The sequence below is a fragment of the Bombus terrestris genome, chromosome 7 (genome assembly GCF_910591885.1).
Source record: "Bombus terrestris chromosome 7, iyBomTerr1.2, whole genome shotgun sequence".
Taxonomy (NCBI): Eukaryota; Metazoa; Arthropoda; class Insecta; order Hymenoptera; family Apidae; genus Bombus; species Bombus terrestris.
In genome coordinates, this window is record NC_063275.1 from 25182806 (window position 1) to 25203842 (window position 21037).

The following is a 21037-nucleotide window of genomic DNA, read 5'->3' on the forward strand; positions in this document are numbered from 1 at the left end:
GAGGGTAGACCGCGACGTAATATTACGAATCTCTCGCGAGCTCGGCTAAATTCAATAGGAAATTCGACTCGAGGTAGCACGACATATCCTTCCACCCTCGCTTTCTATCGCCGCGACTGTCCGCCACGATCACGCGTAATACACACGTACGCGCGGTAGTCGGTAGTCGGTGGATGAGAAAGGAACGGAGGATAGTCGCATCGTATCTAATTGCATCCGTTGCCGTTTTTGTTTTAGGACCACTCGACGGATGAGTAACGAAGCGTGGCCCGCTGCTCTCAAGGTACACGGGATACGCTCCCTTTTCTTGTCTCTAACGAACCGTCGCGCAATTTGTATTCCGGCTTACCTGTCGACGTACAACCTGCAGACGCGTCGCTCCGTCTCGCCCTTTGTCTCTTACCTTCCTCGTCCACTTATTCTCTTTCTTTCTTTCTTTCTTTCTTTCTTTCCTCTCTCCTATTGTAATATCTTTTCCTCTTTTTACTTCGAGCTACCGAAATAGGTGAAATACGAGAATAGCTGGTCGATCTCTTCTACGATTTGGCCGTTGTTCGTCTTATCGGGAGGAAAATTTAGCGACGGTCCAAAAGATGGCGAGAGATAATCAAGAGTTCGTTCCGCCAGTGAATTACGTATCGGAGGAGATGTTTCTTTATCGACGCGCGCCATCCTAATTACTTTCATTCCCCTCGGTCGCATCTGCAGTTGGCACAATTAAGATAATTACTCGAAAACTCGACGCTGCGCTACGCTTGCACGGCGTTTACCGTCTGAGCGATCATCCTTTAAGTTATTCGCGTTTGCCGTTCAATTAAACAAATTATCGCCGAATTTGACGCAACGTGCCCAAATTTCTACAGAAACGTTACCAATCGTTTTAATACGGAAGAACGATCAATGGAAATTGACAATCGCGTCGGATAAAGCGGCAGGCCGGACGATATCGAATTTCGACCTCCGATTTCCAGAGTTTACGGATTTATCTACAAATGTTTTTCACTCGTGGACACGGAATTCCCACGATATCGCACTCCCTCGCCATCATACGTTGGTCAATTTTCATTTTAATCGCGGCGATGCACCGCGGCGCTAAACAATTACGGTAGGGGCGATCGCGCGTTCGGATTAAATTCTTGGATATCGCTCATTAATTGGCGGCCGCAGATTTCCATTTAATTCCCCGTAATTTGAACGGGATTGACGCGTGTTTAGAGTCGCGGAAGGGAAACACGCAGAATCTTGGGAACCGCGGCACGCTTGGATCGCGCGCGTTCCATTTATAGCTTCTTTTATTTACGAATATTTACCACGCGATAAATGTTCTCTCGACGATTTCAGTGCCGTTCTAATTATCCCATACTTGGCAATTTTGTCGATTTACCGTCGGCGGATGAGCCAAATTCGAAATTGGAAAGTTTCATGGAGAAAATGACGCGAATTTTAAGAGCAGAAACCTTGTCACGTTGAGTGGACTGGACTTGAGTTGCCTATCGAAATTGTCGCAAACGCGAGAAAGTTTCTTAAACGTTTCTTCTATATTCCGAACGTAATTTCCACGTTTTCTCGATTTCTAACCTTGACGCGTTAGGCGACAGAAATTTCACGACTTGGCTAAACCTATCTATCATTGCAAATAATTATCATACGTTAGACTCGAACGATATCTTATTCGGCGATTTCTTTGATCGAAAATCGACGACTCGTTGGTTCCTCGACGTGTTCTTAACGCGGCTCGTTTCCGTTCGTTGGAAACGTGTTCCCGTTCCGTCGATTTTACCGAAACGATCCGCAACGCAATAACTAAACGAGTTTAAACGAAAATCGAAACGACCGTAACACCAGGAACTGTCCACCGCCACCGCCACCGCCACCGCTACCGCCACGTGCCTCGTCAAACGCCACGGTCTTTAATTATTCTTCGTATCTCGTGACGTTTATCGATAGTTTCAAGGAACTAATTCGCTCGATATTTCAGGCCTCGGTCCGAATCCCCGTCAAACGTGTTCATAGACGTTTCTGTACGCCAGTTAATCCGATCGAGCAATTATCGGAGATGCCGTGCATCTAGCGAATTTCGCAGGTGAGGAAACGAGAATTCGTTTATCGTTCAAAGGATGATACGCGTGGTAGCGGGTATTCGGTATTCGGTGAATATACCGCGTTCGATTCGATGGGCATGGGCGACGAAAAATAGCTTCGTAGGAATTTCAGAGACGAAGTTCTTGTCCGTCGTCTTTTCGCTAGTAACGTTTCAAGCGTCGCAAACGTTTTTCCGACCATAAAGAGGAAGTCCGTTTGCGAATCTAGTCCAGTCGAGACGATTAGCGAATTTTTTTTTAATAATACGTTGGCTAGACGTAATTGCGGTTTCTTCGTCGAGCAGTCCTCGTGAAATTATCGCGAATCGCTACGTAGGAGACGCGACAGTCGCGTCCAAGATTAGCGAAATACCAGTGGCATACGTAAACTACAGAGGAAAACAGAGCATCGAAAATCTCGAGATTTTCTACTTTCTCTAACATCGCGGAAAGTGTGTTACGAAATGTTAGGAAATGAGCGCAGTTTTCACCTAGATCTTCATCGTCCCTGAAACCCTCTTGCAAAAGTATCGTCGCGAGAGAACTTTCCATCGATCGGATTCTTTCGATCGCCTTTATCATAGAACGGCTTGCTCGAATAGAGATTCCATTTCATTTCCTTTTTCTACTAAAAATATCAAAATCTTTAAACACGTCTGAGAAATATTTAACTCGGGATGGCTCATAAATATCGCTAGAGATCGTTAATCCTTAGTTCCTTTGTAATCTTAGTATCTTGTACCGCGACTATGCGGATGCAGAATTTCAGGTAAATAAAAATCTATTAACCTCTATCGTTTCTAAATTTAACGGGTAACAAGATATTTCGCTCAGCGTTTCCTAGAAAATTTCCTTCGCGTAACGCGAACTCCTTGCCGGTATCGAGTTTCCAACTCGAAGAAAGTTTTCCACGGACGAAACAAAACATCTCGGTAGCTGCCAAGTTTTCGAATTATAGCAATTCGTTGTTACATTTTATCGCAAATTCCACATTTTTCTCGCTCCTGACTACTCTCGAACGCGATGGAACTCTCTAACGTTCCATTTAAAAATTGCCAGCTAACCGCGATGCTTGCGTCTCTGTAGACGTCTCTACTTACAAAACAGGCACGCGCGTTACCACGTTTCGATCAACCACGTGGAAACCACGCAACTCTCGTAGACGACAATTTTTCGCAACGGTCGGACGATTCTTCGCATCGAAGAAATATTACGACTTAACATTCTGACTTGAACAACAACGCAACTTTACGCAACAACGTAATCTCTTTGATTCGGATTATTTTTATTCGTTAAAGAGATAGCGCTCGATCGTTGCCGATTAATTTCGATCTTTTTCGGTCGTCTACCCATAGAGCTGGCAAATGGTTTTACGGGTGGAAAACAGCTTTAGCGCGATAGAAATTTCGTGTACGCGGGAACGCCTCTTTTTAAACGGACATAATCAGAGAACGGTAGTAGCATCGCTAATTACGTTAATTCTCCACTCCCGTTCGTTTGACTACCGGCGACAAGCGGCGTTGAACCGGCCGGTACAATACGCGTACAAAATGCAAAACAGACGTTCGTGTTCGTTAATCTTTTAAATCTGGTCGCGTTCGCCGGGATTTTTTCAACTGTTATACGATTATCGTCGATGAGCGGAGCCGCATCGTTCCCTGCGTTCTCCATGCGTTCGAAAAATTAACGCGCGCTTTAAACTTGCCTCGTTAAGGCGGATCGCTGGTTTCTCCCATCTTTAACTCTTCTACGTTGCCGAACGTAGAAAGAAAGAACGAAGAAAACGATTCATTTTGGCGAGCAAAAGAAAGCGGAGAAAGCGGAGAAAGCGGAGAAAGAGGAGGGTGGAGGTCAGAAAAACCGTAATAACTGATCGAAAAAGGGTAGAAAATAAGAGACGCGGTTGACTCGCTCGGTAGCTGAGATAGCGTTATCGCGATCGCCAACCAACCGGATAACGGAAACGGAGATACCGTTATCAGACATTCGCCTGCGAGCTCCACTAATTTTAACCAACGTTGGAAATATCGCGCAACTTTCGAACAGCGAGTTTATCTCGCGATCTTTCGGAAAGAGACACGGATACAGGATGTGATACGGCGTTGGAAGGAAAGGAGAACGAAGATGGAGGGAAACCAGCAGAGACTACGGGTTGGCTTGACCGAAGAAAAACAAAAGAGCCAGAGCCCAGGGCTGTTTTATCGTTTTACTTATCTACCTACTTTGTGGCTGCTAGGGGTTTTAGCGTCCTTTACGCTAGCACGTAACCCTAAAAATTACGATATAACCGTTGTACGATGGAAGTTGCTTAACGCGCAACGTGGATACCGATAATTAATTCTAACGCCAACGTGAAGTACGCGAAGGCAAGCGGATATCGAATACCGAATATCCAGCATTTCCTTCGCGCGAAAGAAACAAACCTAGACAAAAATATATAAACCGGTTACCGCGTCCTCCACCATTTTTATCAATCGTGTTCTCGTTGAATTGTTTTCACGCCCGTTTAGAAACAACAACTATTACCAGCGAATTTCGATCCAATTTCCAGCTTTGCTTTCCGTTCATATCTCCGACGAAATTGCTCCATACAGCTTTTCAATTCTCTTTTTTCTTTCTTCCTTTCTTTTTTTTTTTTTTTTTTTTATTTTTTCCTCCCTTTTTTATTACACCGCTTCATCGTTTGCACATACAGATAGCCGGTTGAAAACTTAATTTAAAACCGAGAAACGTTACAGTCGGCAAATTAATTTCATTACGTTGATCGATTTCGAGCCGAGAAAAGGTTTCCGATCGAACGAATCGAAGCGGAATCGTCCGCTTAACCAAGTGTAACTCCACTAGCCGCTAATACACGCGTATGCGGTTAATTAATAATCGGCCCGTTTACGCAGATTCGATGCTGTGCCGCCGCATTAATTGAAATTCGGTATCGTGCCCCGGCGTTATCGCGACGCTGCTCGATATCGTTGTTCGATCTGATTTCGGTTCGATTATCGGAACCACCTAAGGAATATTTAACGAACGAAATGAAAGCGTATCCGTTCGTTGAACGCTTCTACCGTGTTCCCCATTGAAATTTCTGTAAAACGCAAAGCACATTTTTTATCAGGGCGCGCGATGTTTCGCTGAAACTATAGCACCGAACGCGTTAGGATGTTAGCGGGACCGCGCAAAGCGTTGGGAAATTTCCGCTTAAATCAACGATGCGGCGCGTGTAATAGCCGGAACGCGCGACTCGTTACAGCAGAGATCCGACGAAAATGAAGAAATATTAAAATTTGTAATGGGGAGAAGGGCGCTTTATTCGAGTGGAACGCATCGCGCGATTAACGAACTGACGCAACGAAATAAAATGCCATTGTATTATTTCCATTGGAAGCTGATCGAAATTCGAGGGAAATAAAGCTTGGCTGCGATGCCACTCTACGTGACGCGCCGTTTCCAAAGCACTCGCTACTCCGAGCAGGATTTCGCGACGCGTAAATTTTCGAGTCATTGATATCGCGCGAATTTCATCGATTCCAAAGGGAACAAGATGCTGACTGAATAAACATTGAAAAAATGTCTAAAGCTTTTTCCCGATCAGTTGATATTTTTTCACATTCACGTTTATTCGATCAGAGTATTTCGCTTTGCGAATCGATCGACCTCGAATTCCAACTTACGGCATAAATGTACGATATAACTAGGATTCAAACGGTTTCCAATTCTGTCAGTTTCTAATTTGCTCGATGATAAGATAAGAGGTATTGCGTTCAGTCGATCGACGTTGAACGTAGCGGCTGTCGTTTCTACGAAGGGAACGAACAAGGGATCGAAGGAGTTTAACGGATCAGAGAGACATTGTAAATTTGATTTAATTATGGTTTCGGTAACGAAGAAAGGCGATTTATGGCACTTTCGAGCCGTGTATACGTACCGTTGGCGCACAGATTGTTCGTTGTCGCGCGAGACGAGCAAACAATCGCGATGATAATCGGACACGGCCGTTTTCCAGTCGAGGACCAGTGGAAAGCGCGGTAATTGCTCCACGTTGAAGAGTCACGGCGAGAGTCACGGGCTATAAACGAGACGTAAATTTGTAAGGAGGTAGGAATCGTTAGTGGGGGCGAAACGTATGCGCGTCGCCAGCACGATAGAGCCTTGCAGGAGTTTGCCGGTCTGACGCGTGCATATCGCACGGCGTAACTACTTAGTAGATAAGCCAATGCTCCGCGGTGCGCCCCTCGTGTCGCACGGCCATTGCGTCGCATCCGTCTCTCGCGAGGATGATACTTTTCAGAATTTCCACTCGTCCGGAATACGGTCTCCCCGTTGGATTTGTTTCTTGCTCGAGCTTTCACTAACGCAGGCAACTCCTACGAAGAGGAAAAAGTAATCGGAACGACGGTAGAAAGACATTAAACAGACTTTTCTTTCTAGCGAGATCGTTTCGTTCGTCGTAGTTCGACAGGATAATACCTACGCGTGCAACGAAAAACAAGAGGAAAAGTAGAACGTTCTATTTCTTCTTTTCTTTTCTTTTTTTTTTTTTCTTTTTTTCTCCACACCCAAGTGTATTTAATCCGAGATACGGCCTTCCAATATCGTAGATTAAAGGAAGCGCGCGGCAACTTTCCCAATATCGCAAGCTCTTCTTTAAGACAGAAATAAAATCCACTGTAACCCGGTTACAGGCCGTACGGCCGCTCGCTGTCAATTTCGTAGCGCAGCGTGTGCGTTTTCCTAGCGAGAACCGTTTTTCGTCGTACCGTTTAAATCGAGGTAGGGCCATAATCGCGTCGGTGCACGTTGCGTGTCCATTGTGCAGCGAGTAAAGGCGCCGGTTACTGTTGCGGCACGTGCGTGTCGGTGGCCGTATACCCGCAACTAGATAAGCCCCTATCTCGACAGGCCAATAACATTAGCCGTGCACCGAAACCGGGATACCCCAAGCACGCGGGAATATTTCAACATGGGGCCATTAACGTCTTGCCCTCGGCTGCTGCCGTTGCCGTTGCCGCTGCTCCTCTCTCTCTCTCTCTCTCTCTCTCTATCCTTCTCTTTATCTCTCGTTCGTTCGGTCTTTCGATTTTTTCCATCGTTTAAATCCGTTCAATTCGCTCGCCTCTTCAGTTTCGCGAATAATTCCTTGGCACGATCGTTCTTTCATTACCAACTTTGCTCTCTCTTTATTGCCGCTGAAAGAATAGCGTGTCGGTCTTTGAGAGCCGATAACGGCTAGCAGGCAGAATTTATGCAGTTGCCTTTTTCAACGGAATTTTCCCAAAGTCGTTTCGTGTCCTTTGAAAATTGTACGTTTCTCTCGCAGTCGAGTTCCGCTCCAAGTTAGACGAAGAAGAAACGTTAGAAATACGATAACGCCGCAAGATAAAATTTAACGTTGGCGATTAATTCGGATCCGAAACAGCGGCAAATTGCCACGCTTCACGCACGCTCTAACCTCTCTCCGTTTCATCTGGAAATGCCGAGCGAGAATATAGATACGCGGAACATGGTCGTTGTTACGTAAGAAGTCGGCTCGCAGCTGTTACTTTTACTCGAGTTTATCGCGGCAGTCGTTACGAGAGGGCCGATAAGACTGGCGAAATGACATCGAGCGGAACGTCGCACGACTTTGTCGGTCCGCGTCGTTATCTTTGCGTCAACGACGTGTACGAGTGTATGGTCTAGTTACGTCGTGGGCGGTACAACCTGCTGATAAATTCTCGCCCGTTGTGTTACCTTGACGTATCTAGAGTCTGCGTGCCGTGTAACAGTACGCGACAATTATGAGTGCGTAATTGGCGTCGTTGTCGCGTTCTTGGACGTCGTGTTTGAAAATTCGTCAACGTTATCCGCATTTCGCTATTTTATTCCGAAAACCGATCTACGAGTACTCGATCCGAGCGTCACAGCTTGCAGCTGGCAACTCTAAAAAGCGTCTGTCGTTGGACCGTTTCGAGTGTCGATCGGATCGAAGTAGCGAATGGTACTCGACAGTACCGGCAACAGGATGGCGTTTCGAAGGAATGAAAAATTCTAAGCGTAGACTGGCATCGCAAAATGCCGGATGATTTTCATCGCCTTGACATTCGCAAGAAGTTGGAATAGCCAGAGGCGAAGCCGTGATGCCGCGCGATCCGATCCGATCCGATCCGATGAATTCTGCCGAAACTGTACAAACCGATAGAGGGAAAGACCTGGTCGAGATAGGGCGTGTGGAATGGTCTGTGAACAAACTCGGCAACTCGGCAGAGGGATAGGGAGAGAGAGAGAGAGAGAGAGAGAGAGATCGGTGTTTGACCGATTAAACGAAAATCCGTGTAAAGGACGCGCGAAAGGAGCTTACAGAGCGTTTTCGTTTGTATCGGTAATGCGACGATATCCAGTCGACGATCCGCGAAAATCCCTGCCAGATTTGGAACGTAAATTTCCTTGGGACGATAGCACGAACCACACCGCGATCGACCCGTAGAATCGGGGGATTCGAGTCGTCGCGTTGTCGATATCTCATCGCGGTGGATATCGCGGAAGCGGATGCAGAAGCGACGCGACACGATCGAGCGGTCGATTTCATTAAGATGGTCGGCCGCGATCGCGGCACCACGCCACAGACAGCGTCGCTCCGTTCGTTACTCGTTAGAGTTTCAACTTTTTCAATCGCGTTAAAACGTTTGCTCGTGGCCCGAGCACGAGGCGGCCAACTTTGTTCCTCGCGAGCGTGCTCGTTTGGGCGCGTCGTCGTCGGTGGGCGCGCGAGCGTCCGTTCCACGAGAGAGAAAAAAAAGGAAGAAAGCTTCCGTGTTGACTCGTCCCGGTTGTTTTAACGACGTGGAATATCGCCGGCCGACGACGTCGTTACCAAGAACAACGACGAGCTTTCCAGGTTATCGAGAGAACCGAAAAACGAGGTACGCGCATTAAGCCGACTCACGCTTTGTTCCGGCCTCTTTCTCCGCCTTCGTTCATTCGTTTGTTCGTCGCCTTCATCGTTTTCGTTCTTTTTGCGCGGACAACGAGATATTATTTGCACAAGCAGCTAATTATGTTCGAGCTGTATCGGCTTAATAACGCGACGAATAACGACACTTAATAGCGGCGGTAATAATCACGAACGAGTTACGGGTTTAAGCTGTTTGATAACGAGTGCTTCGACTGCCGCGTCTTCTTCGTTAACGGTTAGCCGAAGGTGGAAGAGGCTGAAACTAGCGTAAAACTGTTATTACCACTTATCACCTCGATAATTACTATCTGCACGGAGAAGCAGCTAATTTATCTGTGTACAGAATCTTTAATGTAATTAACCCTGTACCGATACGTTTCCTCTGCCTCCCGTCCCCCTTCCTTCCCTTTTCCTGTCCACCGGAATCTTCGACGCGAATAATCCGCGAGAGGCCACTGCCAAATTGTAAACACCTTCGTTCGTTTGGATATCAGCGCGTTCTCGAAAAACATCGAGCTCGCTGCAAGATCGACCCTGTCTTTATTTCCTTGGTAAACCAATTGTAACGCACGTTCTGATTTTTCCCGAAGAAAGTTTCGTTTTAAACACCGAGCGCGTACTTTAGTCGTAGAATCAACAGCAGAAAGATACACGAAACTCGTATAAAAGAGCGTTTGCACGATATACGGGGCACGTCTATCAAACACTTTCGAATCGAAGATTCTGCAGGGTTTCGAGAATCGCTAAACTCCGTGTCACCGAGGATCGAGCGTTCCGAGAATGGAACGTTCGAGAATCCAGCATCTCCGGGCTCAAACATTTCTGAACCGAGCGTCAGCGAATAAAACATTTCGGAATCGAACGTTTCCCAAATCGAATGTTCCCGAGTCAACGTTTCCGAATCGAACGTTGCCGGAAGCGACGGTGAATAGAAAAATGGGTTGGTAAACATACTGAAAAACGAAGGAGGAAAAAAATGTCTATTTATTTTGCTCGACAAAAAGGTTCTCCTCCGGCAATTGTCGATTCCGACGGCGGAAAGCTCGCTGAAACGTGGATCGAACCGTGTCAATTTCCACGAGATGCGAATCCCTTTTTCATCTTCGTTCTTATCCCCTCCGCTTCTTTCGTTCTCCCATTTCCTATCTCGCGATACGTTAATCGCGATTAAGAGAGAACCGGGGCTCCGGTTACGCGAAAGCAAGTAGAACGCACGGTTGCTTTCCACGGAAACGGTGTTTCGCGTTTGTCGCAGGTCGGCGTGGCGCGGCTTCGCTTTGGCCGTATAGAGCTATCGATTTGCCTGCAGCCGGAGAAAAACGAACGAGGACCGGCGGCCCCTGTCAGATATCCCCGGAGATTGATTCGAAATTGCGCGTTCCTGTCGTCCACGCGGCCCGTTGTACAACCGATTAGTCCCATGGCTAATATGATGGATTCACGGCTGTCTAGTTAGCCTTAATTACTTTTTACTTTTTTTGCCACCGAACCAACTCGTCCTCCTGGAAAATTCGATTCCACGCATTATCGATCACACAACGTCGATAGATATATTTTCAACGCGTGCTGTCACAGTTTTACCGTGTGCGTTCGCTTCTTTCCCCCGTCGCCGGCGTCCTTTTCTTCCCTCCGATCCAACCGTTCCAAACGAAATATCGATCTTTCCGTTTTGAAAAAACACGCACTGCACTTCCTTTCTTCTCCTCTCTCTCTCTCTCTCGTTTCATTTTCCACTAGTCTACGAATACGAGTAACCGTGTATCTCGAAGCGAAATTCGTCGAAACTCGTCGATTCGAGCCGAATCGTTCCATCCTTTGTCGCGAAACTCGCCGTTATACCATTAAAAACCAGCCAATTTAATCGTATATCGTGGTTCGTTGATCACATTTGTTCGTTTATTTTTAGCGTTCGTCTTCTTATGTTTTCGAAACCATCCATCAACGACAGTCGGTTGCGCACCGTTCCTTTAACTCATTGAATTTATTAACATTCACTCCCCACGATAGGATTATTTTACGGCTCGGCGTAATAATGAAATATTTAATGCGTAATATATGGCGATATTTAACAGGTCACCGTGATAATAATTCTTTGCTTCGATAATTATCATATTAATTAGTTTCATATTGCGAATCGAGCAACGGACCACGATATCACGTATATCCGAATTATCCCAACTAGAAAATCTGTCGTTCTATAATCGATGAACAGCTGTTTGTTCATTCGTTTAGGCAGCAAGCGCGAAGCAAACAAAGACGGAGAAAGCGGATCGGTCGTTTTGCAAGATGATGGTTTTACTTTACTGATGGGTTGACGAAGCGCGTTCGAAGCAAGAGAAAGGCGGAGACTGGAGCGCGAAGAGGAGGAGGAGGAGGAGGAGAAGGAAGGAAGGAAGGAAGGAAGGAAGGAAGGAAGGAAGGAAGAAGGAAGAGTCGGGAGGAACGAAGGTTCGCGTGGCCTCTCCTTATTACCCTATCGGTTAATCCTCTTATCGAGCAACGGGCGACTGCTTTCGCTCGCTTCCACCGACTTTAAACTAATCTAAAATGCAGAGAACAGTAAGGCGCGTCGGGGTAAGGTGTAGTAGAACGGGGGTGCGGCCGTTGATAGAGGTCAGCGCACCGCACCACCACAGTAATTGCCCCTATAACGAACCTTTTCATCCGGATGAATGGACGCGTGTATATTTCAGCTCCCACGACCTTTTGCTCTCTTTCCATCGTGTTTTTTCATTCGCGTGCGCTGCAAACACGACGACGAACCTCGTGTATCTGGTCTCGCTGGCCTCCGCCTTCGGCCCCGCCATCGACTATCCGAAGAGAGCAGAGCGACTCGTCGTTCGAGATCCTCCTCGATCCGACGTTTCTAGATCCGGATCGACTAACATCGGCGTTTTTTTCGCCCGGGGAAATCCTTTTTCCTTCTCGACATCCAGGAGAGAAAAATTTCGAGATTAGCCCCGGGATAAGACGTTTAAGAATGTCTTTGATTATTACGGTCGCCTCCTTCCGTCTCTTTCTCCATCGCCGCCCGTGCAATCTTCGAAACCACTTCGAAGAAAGATCCCCTCGTCGCGTTTGAACAAACGACTCCCATTTTTTCCCTTCTTCCTCTCGCCGAATAACAATTATTCCTCGTGGTCCATCACCGGCCGAGCAGGCCGATTCCAGGATCATTCGAAGAGCAAAGTAAGAGGCGCCGTCGCTGCTCTTTACAACCCTCCCTTGCCCTCTCTACGGTCGACGTTTGTTCGAGGAGCGGGCTCTCGCGATCGATCGGTCCAACCGAGAAAATAACCGGCAAACCATCTTCGGCTCTGGCCTACCTTCCACCTTTCCGTTGTCCCGCTATCTAGCGGCGATCGGCCCTCGACAAATTTGCGTTAATCGTACTTTCTTCCGACGATTTTGTTTCACCTGCCCGAAACGCGTACTTGAATCGTTCCTCGCGACGTCTAATTTCTCGAATGAAAGTAAACGGCACTTCTCGTCTTCCATCTTTGGTTAAATTCCGAGACGACCGTGTCTCCAAGCTTGGTATCGTCGACCGGAACTTTGTTCGATGAATTTTCTCCGGATCGACCGTTTCCTTTGCAGTTGGGAAACCTGTCCGTAAGACGTACGAGCCGCATATCGATGAGCATAGTCGACTATCGATATCTTCGGTCGACCCACGCTATCCTTAAGACTCGAGACATTCTCTCGAGCATCTTTTCCGACCATCTTATATCGCTATATCCTGTTCTTTGTCCTTTTGTACTTTCTTCTTGTCTCGTTACTCCTTCTACGTATGTTACTTTCTTTTTCTCTTCCTTACGTACGTGTAACCCAACCTAACCATAACTCATACGTACTTACCGTCCTATTTTCCGTCTTCCGAGTTAATCTTTCTTCCGTTCCAAGGGTTTATCCCGTAAAAGTATATAAATAAATAAATAAGCAAGTAAATAAATATCGGTTACCGGCGCTAATGTCGCTATCGTATCGTGCACGCGATTATACAATTTCGCGAGTATCCGTCAAACGGAAAATCCATTTTCGCTTGGAAAGTCGAGACGGTAGCGCGAAGAGTGCACGACAAAACACGGAATCTTTGACGAATTACGCATTCATGAAGGCCGCACAAGTCGGCCAACTAGTTTGCAAGAATCTCGAACGATTCTAATGCATTTTCCTCTTCGGTATCTCGTCTTACTTCTTGCCCCCTTACTTCCTGCTCGCAACAACGATCTTTCGACTTTAATCTTGTCCGATTTACGCGCTCCTCGCGTTTCGCAACTTTCCCGACAATAACGCCCGTGGTATATTTATCTCGGTTTCGAGGACATTCAGCAGTGCCCCGAACGTTTCGACGATTTCTCGCGTGCACAAGGTCGGTGGCACGGCGAAGACGCAGATATATACCGCCCCAACGAACTTTCAGCCTAGCAGCTATAAAGGGCAGAAGAATTTTTCTCGATTTTTTCCTTCCCCTTTTTTTTTCTTCTTTCTCTTTTTTTTTCTAGTTTGTTTGCCGCTTAATAAACTATACGGACGCGCGGCGCGCCGGTAAAAAGGGCAACGTACGAAGCCCGGCACACGATGATGCTTGAAAAAGCTGAATGCGAATTGCCAAGAACCTCCGTAACTTTCCGCCGCCCCTTCTGCCGGCTGACCGACCGACGGAGAGAGCGCATAGAGCGGAACGCGCTTCTAATTTCCGCCGACTCGTTCTTGCCTGGCCTGATCCCCTTTCACCATGGAAATTGAAGCGATAAAACGGTCTGGTTCGCGTTTCCGCAGAGCCGCGCCGCACAGCGGCAATATCGTTGCGAATTCGCGAACCATCCTCTCGGCGTTTGGACGAAATTAATAAGCAGCGTTCAGCTTCGAGATCGTTATTCGAGCCACAAAGTCGCGCCAAATCGCTCTATCCCTGTCCTCTGGTCGTTCTGTCCGCGACGATACCGATGCAAGAGCATTTTTCTCACCGATGGCAGAGTGTCGCGTCTTCCAATTTAGAAAACGTTGCTGATCTCTTGATACTCCGTTACAGCTTCCTGTAAACCGAAGCTAGGAAAAGTTGGAGCAGCGCTGACCTCCTCGATAAGCTTAAAGCCGAGATCCTTTGACGCGGCGTAACGCGTCGTGTCGCGTGTCGTCTCCGAGAGTAAAGACAAAGGCAAAGCGTACGGCAGTTTACGGCAAAAATTAAAATACTTATCGCGCTAGTAAAATTTCGTTACTAAATGTCGCGATAAAATTCCGGTGATAACTCGGTTCCGTTGCGAGATATAATTTACCGGTTTAGACGTATCGTTTACATAAAACAGACACCTTTGCTCCCAAGAGATAAATAATTAACAGTTTTACGCTTTCGAGAAAGCGTGGCGAGTCTCGGTCTCGCCGCCAGGAATACGTAACTCGAGAAACTTGCTCGCGACACCCTTAACGACCACCCTCTTGTAATGTTATTTCTCACTAATAGGTGTAATTAACGACCGACCCAATTTCCTTTCGCCAAGAAATCTCGTAAAAGTCAATCAACCCTACAACTTTCTGCTCCTTTTCCCAGGGTTTATCAGTCTGTATTTACGAGCTTTTTACTCACGCCAGCTGATAGATATCGCGTTGTTAATAACCGCCCTCGCGAATTCGTCGCTCTTTATAAGAATAAGAATATCTCGATATTCCGCAAATTACCTCTGCTTCCGATGGAGAAGAGAAAAAAGTCGCTTTTTCACAGTCTAAATTATTACGCTTTAATCCGTGAAAGTTTTCATCTCGAGATAATTCTCGACTACACGAACGCCGCTGCAACCCGAAATTCGCTTAATTTATTCCCCACACGATAGTTCTCGCGCGGCAAGTTTTCCATGCACGAAGGAAACTTTGCCGCCGGCGTAAACTCGCGATTGTACGTTGTCCGTGAGTTAGACAAATCGACGATACTACGCAAAATGAGCCGTGTCGCCGAAGAACAGACATCTAGCTACAATGCCCACCTAATTGTGCACGACCGAGCGAATTAATAACGAGATCTACCGCAGTAGTATACCCAGATCGTGTACCGCGCTAGCGATAGTAACCGCGATTCACACGTTCGTTGGAAAGCGCGATTGCTCGCAGTCCGTGCGAAAAACGAAACTGTGCCTGCCTACTACGGATTAATCGGATTTCAGGGTTGCTGCGGTGTTTGTTGCTCGATCTTGCAAACGATCGTAAACGTAAACGACCATGGCGTAAAGCCGTTTTAAAGGACTGTGCGATATCGATTTGCGACTTATTTATTAAATATTTATCATATTGCTAACGAACGCTCTAACGTTATATACGCTTTCAACTTAGAGCTGTAGTATACGCTTAGTTAGTATACGCTAGTTAGAGCTGTACGTATGCCTTGAATGTCCGATGGAGTAGGAGCAGCGTAGTGGTTCGAGGTCCGACCTATCGCCGCGAGTTCTAGGTATTTTCCATTTCGTCACGATTCGATCAAAACGTTGGATATCAAAGAATCAAAGGACGTAAAATGTAACAGGTATCTGAAGAAACGAAGGAGAAAAAGGAAGAAAAAAGAAGCGAGTGTTTTCGCTTGAAAGATTAATAGGCGCGCGATCATGGAAGTGACAAGCGTGCGGAACAGTTCTCCCCGTCGGACAGGCATAGGATAGAGAGATGGTACGACGAAACTGCATCTTGGCTCGCGCAACCGAGCGCAACGTTGTCGCGAATTATGATATAACCGCGATAACAGCGCGGTATACGGTGGGAGATTAATAACGCAAGGAGCCGTATTTAGAACCGCGTTGGAACCGGTCTTCTTACACGGTCCACGGACCACTTGGCGTTTCCTACTACGTCTACGGGTGTGTGTTTACGGCAGACTCGAAAAGACTTTAGCACGCACCTTGCACGTAAATGCGACCGCGCGCCAAGCCGAGTACGTGCACCAGCAACTGTGCAACCGGGGCAAGTTTCGCAATTGCAAGAAGATACACACCGTCGTCGTATCAACGACTCGATTATAGGCGCGCTCTAACATGGACCACGTTGAAAAAATTTCCAACGACCGCCGCCGTACCGTGTCGCAAACTCGGTACGACGTTTCGAATTTCTATATCCGCGCTTCCCCTTCTTCGAATACGGACGCGATGACACGAGAATTGGCTTTCACTCGCAGCGATTAAAATCGCAACGGCATTAACAACGATCGAAACGGGTTCTAGTTGCCAGATTAGCTACCTGTAACCTACAGATTAGTTACACGGTCGAAATCGAAAAAGGAGCTACGTCCGCGTATTTACGACGCGGGTCCATGTCACCGGGAGACGTAAACGTCTAAGCAATGGTTGGAACGAAGCAGAGGTCGCGTAACCGATCAATTACTTCGTCCAGCGGTGATCCTATCGTTGCAATAGCGGTCCCCTAATTTCACATTTTAACCGCGCGAAATACCGAATCGAACCGTAATCGAACCACAAATCCATTAGAAAGCTCGATAGTACTCATATTACGCGAATAGATTGGACATATTATACGAAGGTGTATTATCGTTTACGACCAAACGTGTTTCGATATTACGTTTCAAATGCGCAAACGAATATCATTTCGTCGATCCGTTTTTAATAACTCGGCTACATCGATAGTCCGATAAAAATATTCCCACGACTCGGAGATGCGATAGCACCCGAGTAATAAAGCTGTCGTCTCTAAAACAGCCGCCGTACGATCTACTTGACCGAAAACGAAACGACTGCCGGCCTCCTGTCGCGAACGAAAATCTTTTACGAGCACAGACTTCGCTGGGAATAAATGCCGCCTAGACGGTAGGGATCGAATCGGTAGATCGTCACGGGAAAACGTCGATTCTCGGAAAAAAGAGGACACGGCGTAGCACAAAGAAGTTAACCAAATCAGCTTGGGAGGTTAACAACCAGGAACGTATCGAACTCGACGTGCACCGAATCGAAAGAATAGAACAAAACGGGACGAAAAGAGGAGAAAAACGCTTCTGAGTGGTGCGATTGGAGGCATGAAACGGTACGGAAAATAAAAATCGAAGAACCGCAGCCGCACGGGGAAGAATACTCTGTCGGGTTGTCCGACTAAAACGACAACGATCGATGGAAAAACTAACTCGATATACGGTGGCGATTCGCGATACAGAGAAAAATAGAGAGGTACGAGCAGAGGCGCGGAAACTCGCGGTGAGAGGATGAGCGCGGAAGGACGAAACTGCTCGAAATAAAATGTCAGAACCGGTCCTGGTCGGGAATAATCGGTTACATAAAAATCAAACAGGGCCCGCGTCTAACGTTTCGCTGAATTTGTGGCCGGGACACGTGCTTGTGGATATCGACACAAAGAAAAGACCGTCGAAAGACAGTAAACGGCTGGACAAAAATTCTTCTTGTCTCGGACAAGGTATACAACGAGGTATAACGTAACGCGGGGCGATCGGTGTGAAAAAAATTCCAACTATTTTTCCTATACTATCTTTCCTCCGTTATTTTAACTATGGTTCTACAACGGTACTCTACCGCCACTATCTTATTATCTACTACGTTACGTTACCTACGTCACGTTAAGGGGCTTGGAAATATTCGCATCGGACGTTGCTGTTTCTTGCGCGCGAGCTGCAAGAATGTTCGCGGTCTCGACGAAAGAACCCTTCGAAAGTTTCGTTCCGTTTGTCCTCGTAAAGTATTAGCGGGGAAATTGATAAAAAAAATCGATAAAAATGGGTAAACCGTGAAAGGAGAGTCCAGGCGATAAAGCGCATAATTCGATCTGACTAAAAGACAACGAGTGCGCGGATGCGACGTCGTTGAACTGGTCGAAGAGCCGCGCCAAGAGCCACCCTTCTCTCGTCTATTTGCCAGGGTGTTTTACAACCCTGGACAGATGTCGTTACTCGTGCGAGCTGCTGCCACCACGTCTAAGAAAGAAAAGGACGCCGTGGCGTAAGAAGGTAGGAAAGACGCGAGTTCTTTGCGTATTCTAGTAACGCGGTCAGATTTTCTCGTCTCGTATTCTTCTCCCGTATTATCCGGCCGCTGTTTTCAACGATTCGATTCTGCTATCGAATAACGGAAAAATTTCGTACTTACGCGACCGATGTAGATCCCGTCGATCGATCAAAGCCAGCGCTCGTTACTACGCGACGTCTTCGTTTTCCAGGAATCTGGAGAATATTCGCCAGCGACATCGGCGACAGTCGCAGTTTACAAAGCTGCTCCTCATCCGTTTTCCGTCAACACAGTTGGATTTCAATAGTCTCGAGTGTCTTAATGGAGATGTTATTCAAAGTTTCTGGTCGGACAGCTTTGCCAGAGATCCCAGGGGGGCAAATCTTGCGACTACGTGTTCTCCATATCAGATTTCGTTCGTCGCTGTGCGAGACCGTTTACCAACCGCGATTGTTCGCAATTCAAGGAATCGTTCGACTAGGACTACTATCAGCCTAACGATACAGGGCCATTGGGATTCGACGAGCGGAAAAAATCCGCCGACCTAACGATGCAACAGCACCGTGAACACCGCGATACGCCGCGTGTATAACGGCCACTACGTTCCGTGTGACGGGGCGGTCAAAATTTCTCCCGACTTAGTAGTCGGCTTTTCTTACGTACGCGACGTGAATTATTCGCGGAGCACGAAACAATTGTTACCGCGAACGTTTGTCTCGCACGTGGGGATCCATGTCCCCGGAGAGTTAGGTGGCGCACGGCGCTCTATAAAAATGTAGCTAACGGTGCAGGTTTCCCATATAACGCAGCTACCAACGTACCATCCACGATTAATGTTTCTCGCGCGATGCAACGCGCGTGCACGCTAAAACGTACGTACGGCCAACCAACTATTTCGGCAATTAAATTATTTAGGTCGACCGAATTCTTCCGCCCCATCTTCCGCGGCAAAATGGCCGTCACATGCCGCGACTTAAACGACTGTCACTTGCCAAGAGCGAAACGGATTCCTGATATTATTTATATACGCGTAATGTAACAGCAGACAAAGATAGTCTGGCGCGTGGTGGAAAAAGATAGTCGTAGAAAAAGTAGATGTAAATCGTGGGGGGACGAGCGGAAGGAACCGAGGGGAGCCGGAAAGTTATGATTTGTCCGTTCCACGGAAAACATAGCTCATACGCGGCCGACGTGTCGCACCGTTGGACAGGTGTCGTTATTCATAACGGTGGAACTTTCGAGGAGGAAGGTGTTTGCGTTCGAGCGGAAAAGATAGATAGCGGGCGACGGGAAAGGCCGTGACAAAAGAAGGGAATTCCCATTTGCCTCGCTCGGGGATTCCCGCTAGTTTCGCGCATAATATATTTGCGAAGACGAACACGCTCGGTCTACTCCGTTGCTGCCTGTCTACCAAAGGTCTCGTAACAGATCCCCCAATGCGACTCTAGTTTCCGCGAATGAACGTGACTCGCGCTCTGTGTATACGAATCGATGTCGAAGGATCCAAGGATCGACGTAACGAATTCATCGACGTAACACGCACCGTGAATCTATAGATCTATGAAACGGATCGCATTGGCGCGATCACGCGGCGGCTTTAAAGCAACCGAAATCACTCGGACAAGTCGGCAAACATTGATCTTGGCGCAAGTTTGCTCGGTCGGGAGAAACGGAGGAACCGGAGGAACAGAAGGAACAAGAGGAATCGCGGGAGACCGGGGCAACGCCCCGTTTAAAAATCCTCGCTTTCTCCTTTAACTCGAACGATCCGCTAGCACGTTTTAGGACGAAGCGCGTTGAAAACCAAGACGAAGCTCGATCGACGATTACAGTCTTTGTTCGCGAGAATCGGTCGAAAGGCGTGTACTTTGGATCAAAGCAGGCGTTTACGGATCTTTGTTGCGGAGTTTGGCTTATGTTAATTCGATAGGAGGGAAGTTTGGCATCGGCGTGCGAGTTTCGGCGGGCAGCAGTTTCGTATTAAAACTTGGACGAAACCGGCCGGTCGGTCCGGAATGTCTTTGTACGATCGTTAGTGGGTCGCACAGGCGCGGCAGAGAGAGAGAGAGTTTCGCGCGAGGCGTTCGACACTTTGTGGTGGCACGTTTAGAAACCGATGGTGTCCCGATTTTTGCCCCGCACACCCCGTGTCGCCGTCTGTTATCGAAGCTGGCTAGTCCGGCACAAAGAAGCGATATTGGAATTTTTATGTAACGCGGAACAGAGATATCGGGCTTCGTGGCGGAACAAACGGAAGCTTTCTTCCGCTGCATGCGAACCAAGATTCCCAATTCGATGAAATTTCCTTTTACCCGTGCCCGTCGGCTTTTATAAACAACGGGGCAAATACGAGTCGGATTCGCCGAACGAGTCTGCGTCTTAAAGGACCGTATTATTTTCCATCCTACGCAAACACGTCTCCTGCAACAAACGTCTACTTTTCTCCGCGCGGGAGGAGCGCTTACTTCTCTGACTGGCCGAATACACGTACGGGAGACGCGAACGTTCGATCTCCGACACTTTTACGATTTCCGTTGGATCCCCGTCATCGTTCGTCCGATAGATATCGGCGAAATCTTCTTATAGATATAAAAAAACATTTTTTAAAATCAACAACGAACGAAAGCGAACGTCCCGTCTGGACCTATGATGGAGTTTTTCGGATCCGGTTCTAATTCGTAGAATTATCCGTTAACGTTTAACTTGAACCGATTGGGGGAACGAACGTTCGAAAGAAAAATATTCGAGGGCCGAACAATTTGTGCCTTTTCGCGCTTCGTTTAACGCGAGGCAAAGTTGGCTTTCGTATACAATAATCGAAGGGTGCCGGTGCTCGTCGAAACTGGCGGATATTGCAAAGCCCGTCACGTACACGAGGATTAAGAAGCGTTTGCCGGAAGAATTTGCCTGGGAAAATTCTAGAAGAACGTCGAACCGGAACGTTCGTTTCGCAATCTCAACTATCCTTCCTGTATAATGTTTGAAAAATACAGGGACGAGTAGCGTCGGCGAAAGTGCATGAATAATTCAGTCGAATACTGGAAAAATAAGTAACAGCGTACCCCTAGGGGAGATGGTGC

At 47.3% G+C, this 21037-nt stretch overlaps 1 protein-coding gene across 4 annotated transcripts in view; it reads left to right on the forward strand.

Annotated features, from left to right (window-relative positions):
• The window catches only part of LOC100646345 (leucine-rich repeat-containing protein 24), a 145443-nt gene that overhangs the window by 78073 nt on the left and 46333 nt on the right, over window positions 1-21037 (forward strand). For 2 of the 4 annotated variants that reach the window (XM_012310794.3, XM_003396449.4), the window contains one exon: window positions 238-283. The exons of the other annotated variants lie outside the window; for them this stretch is intronic. The gene's annotated coding sequence lies outside the window, so the exon portion shown is untranslated. The remainder of the gene's footprint in view (window positions 1-237; window positions 284-21037) is intronic. 4 annotated transcript variants of the gene reach the window in all.